At 37.2% G+C, this 6,868-nt stretch overlaps 1 non-coding gene across 1 annotated transcript; it reads left to right on the top strand.

The window, feature by feature from the left end:
• Positions 1-436: 436 nt before the first annotated feature.
• On the top strand, positions 437-589 carry LOC149265845 (5.8S ribosomal RNA). The gene has a single exon (XR_016261416.1). It is a non-coding gene; the product is annotated as a 5.8S ribosomal RNA (ribosomal RNA).
• The last annotated feature ends 6,279 nt before the right edge of the window (positions 590-6,868 follow it).

The following is a 6,868-nucleotide window of genomic DNA, read 5'->3' as shown; positions in this document are numbered from 1 at the left end:
GGGCTCGGGAATATTTTTCTATGTTCGAGCCTCCTCTTATGAGGGGGTAGACACCTTTTTTTCTCTTTCTTTCATGCATTTTTTTTCCTTTCCTCCTTTTGGCCCTTAACCTTATGGAAAAAAGGGGGAGTTGTTATGGTTTGGTGTTCGGGAAGGATGAAAAGCAGTGTGGATTGTGGGGTGGCCACCTTAGTCCTTCTCGTTCAATGTTCCTTGCAAGTCCCCCCTCTCTTTGCAAAGGCATGGGGTTCAACGAGATTGTTTATCTCTGTTTGAGCCTCCCTTTACTAAGTGGGTTATGGAGCACAATTTTCTCGACGGTGAGGGGTGTTTGTTGCTTGTTGTGATGCATTGTGCATTGGGCAGGATTTTATCCATTTGTCATGGGGGGTGTCCTATTCAGTGTTGTGGGGATTTGTCGGTAATACGTGGAAATGACTCTCAGAAATGGATATCTTGTCTCTTGTTACGATGAAGAACGTAGCGAAATGCGATACTTAGTGTGATTTTAGAATCCCGTGAATCATCGATTTTTTGAACACAATTTGCATCCGAGGCTTCGGTCGAGGGCACGTCTATCTGGGTGTCGCATCCCATTCAAATGTGCTCCTTGCAATATGTTAGGGAGCAGCAGAGCTTATTGCCCGTGCCCAATGTGGTGTAGCTGGCTGAAATATGTCAAGCGATGTTTCATGGCATGTGTTGACAAGCGGTGATCTTGTCCCCTTTTTTGGGCAATCGGCGTTAGCTGATGCGGTTTTTGTGTGGCATCGCTCAAACTTGATTTTCTCTCTCTTGTCTGCCATTAGGTAGGGTGGATTTAGCTCCAACTTGCAACCTCAAATCAGGCGAAAACACCCACTGAGTTTAAGCATATAATTAAGTGGTTGAAAAGAAACTTATTCCCATAGTAGCGGTGAGTGAATCAGGAACATCCCAGCATGAAAATTGGTTGGCAATGTCGTCTAAATTGTAGTCTGTAGAAGCGTCTTCAATGACGGACCTTGGCCAAGTCCCTTGTAAGGGGGCACCTGAGAGGGTGACAGCCCCGTCGAGTCGAGACCCTGCCGCATCACGAGGTGTTCTCAGCAAGTCGAGTTGTTTTGGAATGCAACCCTAATTGGGTGGTAAATTTTGTCCAAGGCTAAATACGAGCGAGAGACCAATAGTGAACAAGTACCTAAGGGAAAGATGAAAAATACTTTGAAAAGAGAGTTAAAGAGTGCTTGAAATTTCTGGGAGGGAAGTGGATGGAGGTTGTCAATGCATCTCAGTTAGATGTGGAATGACCTAGGCTGGTCCACTGCTTGACTTGAGGTGCAAACCAACACGGGTTGTTGCATCATCACAAGTACGGGCAAAGTACTACTTGTCAATTTGCTGTTGCGGTGGTCGAGGAATGAAGCGTGTGTCCTTGTGGCAGGTCATGTGCACCTACGCGCTCGTGGTGTTGATTAGCGAGATTTCCATTCTACTCGCCTTGAAACAAGGACCAAGGAGTTTAACATGTGTGCGAGTTGGTGGGTTTAAAAACCTGTGAGGATTTAATATTTTTTTTTTAAGGATTTAATATTTTTCCTATATATAGTATTGTAGGGGAGTATTCTAGTTTGAAAATTCATACATATAAAAATGTAAGTGAATATTCAATTAAAAAAATGTAATTTACTATTAAAATTGGTAAATTTTTGGTGAATATCATCCATTTAATCATATATATGTAAAAAATAGGCGAATTTTTAACCAAATCAGCGAATAGTTTTTTTAGAAAAATTGCAAAAAATAGGCCATTTGCAAAATTTTGCCCCTAAAATTTTCCCTAGAGGTTTAGCATTGGCCCAGGGTCAGTGGGAAATCCAAGAAAATAATGAAGGCATGCTTAGCTTTCTCCATATATGTCATGGGCATAAGTGAACATCTCTTTCTAATATTAGTGATTTTGTTTATGTATATAACATTATCCTCTCAACTGCGACTAGGACAAGTCATGTTTTTTGGATACTCCAAAGGTGTCCCAAATGTTTGAATCATATGGATATAGAACTTTTGTTTTGGAAAAAAATGCTTTACGATTTTATATGGACCCTCACTATTGCATACATGTACTAGTTTGAGCTTGCATTTGCAGGCGGCTCTATGTTAATGGAAAGAATAGTTTATAGCTTGAAATTTTTGTCATTTCCATTCACTAGGGATGTCGTGATTTTGAGTGATAGATGGAGGCAAAAGGGACTAAAATTATGATATTTTTTATTAAGACGATCAATGGTACTTTTGATCCTTGGTAGTATTTTTTTATTCTACTCTAGTGGTGCAAAGATTGGTGCCAAGAAATACATGAACATTTCTAAAGAGTTCCTTTTTAGGATCTTTGATCTCACATGTAATGAATATATAGTGATAAACTCTATGGGATACTTTCCATATGAATATTATAAGCATCGACATAAATGTATTTTATTTTTCTTATAAATAAAATACATCCTTTTTTTCTTGGGAAGAAAAAAAAATTGATTGAATTCTCATAAACTCATTTCTGATTACTCAATATTTTAAAAACTTGTCCAATCATAAAATAATAATGGTTAAATTAATAAGATGAAATGTCTTAAAAAATGGTAATTTTTTTTAACCATTGGGAATTTGTATGTCATTGTTGTAATTTGTGTGAGGGTCAATAACATTAAGAGTATATATATCTAGATATAAGCTAGATATACCAGGAATTTATGACTCATCAATACTCTAGACTCCATGAGGGTGGGGAAGCCTACTCCTTGAGTCTCAGAAAATGATTTTGAATTGTCTCTTGAAAAGTGCAATTGGATGAAGCATTCTAATTGTTAGATGATTTGTCCTTTTTAATGGAATTCAAAGATAAAATTTTTGATAAGATAATTGAATTATAATTATTTAAAATGTGATTTTTAATGTATAAATGGATTCGCCAAAAGGGTTTTATCTTGTTGTCACTCGTAGAGACAACCCTCGGGTTGATGAGAAGGGTCAGTTCCTAGGACATCTTAGTGTCTCTTGAAGATAAATCAATGTTACTCAAGAGTTGAGTATAAAATGATTTAAATCTGGCTCAATTATCTTACTTAGAGGCAAATCACATTTCACAGATTAATAGTATGTTGTTACAAATAATTAAAGTTCAGCCATGGTGGCCTACACACATATAGTGAAGTTTCTTTGACTATTGTAATATAGGTGAGGGAAGGAATAAAAGAAGGAAATCTAGTGTAGAAGTCTATTGATAGAATCTTGTGCATTATATTTTAGTAGAATTATGTATAGGCAAAGGAAATGAAATTAGAAACCATAGAGTTCATTTTAAGGCCTTCAACATCACATTTGATAGGTACCATTTGCCATAACATGACATAGATAAATATAACATACAAGAATGAGTTCCAGCAGCTACAATTACACGATTTTTAAGATAAAATAACACATATGAAAATGATGAACAAAGATAGAATCACATACACCACATATCAGTGCTCAGAATCACCAAAAACTTCTTCATTAATCTTCAAGAACAACATACATTTCATAAATCTTCAAAACTTGCAAAACCCACAGAAGATTATGGCCTATAGAATATAAAATCGAACCCCTAGCCATGAGTTCTTCCTCCCTTTTTATAAGGAGAGTCTCAACAAAATAGTTACAAAATTATATTGTAGTGTGATAGTTGTCTAAAATAATCAGTTGTGTGGGTGTGTCAATGGCCTAGTTGTCCTGATTATTACATAACCAAATTGTTTCCTTCTTGAAAATAAAATATTTACAAAATTGCAAAAAATGGCATAGACATGTCATGCTTCCAAAATGCCTCTAAGGTGGGGGTTTCATTATTTTATCATCACATTGGGGCCTTCATCTTCAAAATATTTATAGATAGATTCCCATGAAGAATGTCTTGAATCCCTGGTAGAGACTATCTAAAAATAATTTGACTCCTGGTAATTTTTCATCGATGATTTCACTTAATGGGTTGACTGGTTGTTGTACAAGAGATTTTGATTTTCCCTTGGATTTCTTCATTTCTTCATGACGAGAGTGGTGGAGGCTCCCCTAGTAAGCGGAGGGAATTGAATGTTGTGGGTGCATGGAGGTCCTTGCGCTAGTTGGCAGTTGGGTGAAGGTAGTTGCAAACATATGGAGCAAGTTAGACACATAACAATTTAAAATAGGCAAGTTTAAATTTCAACTATTAGCGCACAGGGTTACAAAAGTCGGTTCATGGCGGTTTCTAATCGGGAAAAGGAAGAGATGGTGCGGGGGTAGACACGTGGTAGAATTGTATTGGGAAGAGGTCAAGGGAGGAGGGTGATTCATCAAATGGTCTCATGCTCACTTGTCACGCTCGCCTGATAGTGGTCCCAGCCACTGACGTGGTCGTCACGTTACCCTGATGAACAATGAGTCAATTTTACCTCCTCCAACAAGGTTCCTAGGTAGAGTGGGAGTCAAGGCTAAACCCCCCAGAATTCATCACCATCGTCAATTTGTATTGTCCACTTTGTTGACTTTGACTTTCTGGGGGCAAGTGTCGACTTAACTGTCGTGCTTGTTTACCCGTTGGAGCTTCTCTTGAGTGAGGTCACTGCAAGATGGATGGGGATATGCCCCATAGGTGGTTTTTACTTAGTCATTTATATTCAAAAAGTGGGGGAAGGTTCACTTCCACTTGTCGTCTCTTGCGTGCATGAAAATGGTATTTCCTAGGACTTCCTCACCATTGAGTTGGAACCCAGATGCCCTGGTGCCTTGGTTCCTTAATCCCCGGAAGCTCAACTCCCTTTGAAATGTAATTGGAAATTGTTAAGGGGTTATGACCCTCTAGGTATGCTACCGGAATGGCATCATGCTGACGTCAACCACACCACATGTTGACTTGTGATTGGTCCAAGTGTCATCCATATATGGGCCCTTTAGGTACCTGAAAACTTCAAAACTGCTTTCCACGTGTCCAACTCCCATTGGGCGGTTGTTGATGTCACCTTTTCCCAATGGAATGTTGCCACCTTTCTGGTCGAAGGAGAGAGAGAAAGGTCCCTGATCCTTTGTTTTGTGATTTATTTATTTGTAAATGGTTAAATCTTGGTGCCTTCGAAAATTCATTTAACCAAAGGTTTTGGGGCTTCGGGTTCGCGGGATTTAAGCCTCCAATTTATGTTATGGGGTTTCATTAGTAGACGACCCCAGCTTCTGGCGGTTGACGGATTCCTGGTCCCCTTGTCCCCGAAGATTTTGAAATTAATTTTCTAATGATTTGCGGGATTCTGGGGTCACGGGGTCTCCAAGATTTTGACTTTTATGGGCCAAAACTTTGAATGCCCCTATATTTTGATTAAGGAAGCCATTTGCATACTTCTTTATACCATTAGATATATTTTCCATAACACTTTATGATTGAGTGGGTCTGATGTGGTCTTTGAGCTCATCTGCTACTTTGAAAATGGCTCCAAACTTTGTTATTTGTTGCATCTTGACCCCTTTGTAGAGGAGGGTACAACAAATCCAATGGTGGAAAGTGAAGAGTGTTTCACCATTGGGCATTGTTCAATTCCCATGAGGGCTTCCTTGGAGCCATGGGGGCTGCTTGAGATAGTGGTTAAAAAAATCTCATTCCAACTTCCTTGGAGCAATGGGGTAACTTGAGATAGTGGTTTAAAAATGTGTCATTCTAGTCTAAATAAGAAAAAATGTATAAATAGATTCAACACCTTGAAAATTTCCTAAAACAATTGAATTGTGCAAATCAACACTTAAATTATACACATTATATAGTTGAAACTTGTAAGACTTCAAGAAATTCCTAAAACATTTTGGACAAAATTAACTAGAAAAAAAATGATGACAACAAAAATATCTACCAATATCCATTCTTTTAAATAACATAAATATTTACCAATATAAATAACATAAATATTTACCAATATAAACATGATTACATTTAAAATCAATTCAAATTCAACAACCTCTACAAACATAATTACATTTAAAATCAATTCAAATTCAACAACCTCTACCATCATCTGCTCTAGCAGAGTGGATAAAGCTTGCGACAAAAACGTGCCCCGTTCCACTTGCAATGAAGACCAATTCTTTTCAAACATTGTATTGATTTTTTTCGAAATATCTTACGTGAAATTGACATTAGGCTATACGTTGTTGGCAACGCAACTTGATTACACACAATGATCTCACAATTTTGAAAATAATTTCTCCGTCAAATTGCATGTTACCCGCACGTGCAATCGGTGGTGGTGACTATTTGACTTGTTTCATGTATCTAAAACATTTATTAGCCTCCCACTGATTTCGTAGATATTCCCACTGATTTCGTAGATATTGAAGATAAATAATCCCGAGGAGGATAATAAATTTTTTTGCAAGAATTTGATGAGAAATTTTTCAAAAAATCTGATTGTTGGAGTGTTTGAATCATTTTTTTGATGGTGGAAACATATTCAGCACCATCAATAACTTCTAGTGCACCCAAAATATTGAAGCTCGATCATTGTAACCCAGATTTCGAAAAATTTCTACTGGATTTTGTCAAAATCTGAATGGAATTTTCATTATTTTTCGGGGTAAAAATGTGGCCTCATAAGACTACTCTCACAAAAGATGTATTAGGCCCAGGGTTGGAATTTCAAAATAGACCCACATGTCAAATTTGATGGTTTTCACACTTTTCTCATCATCTTCACAGTTTCAGAAAAAAGATCTTGACGATTTTGTAAATTTATATTTAACTATCAGTTTATCCATCAAATACCACTATCCCTGATTACGCCGAAAATACAATTACTTTCATAAAATGATCAAAATAAACTTATTAGTACTATCA

Source organism: Pinus tabuliformis, chromosome 6 (genome assembly GCF_031772625.1).
Source record: "Pinus tabuliformis cultivar Carrire ecotype Pingquan chromosome 6, CPIR1, whole genome shotgun sequence".
NCBI lineage: Eukaryota > Viridiplantae > Streptophyta > Pinopsida > Pinales > Pinaceae > Pinus > Pinus tabuliformis.
This window is presented reverse-complemented; position numbering and strand designations above follow the sequence as displayed.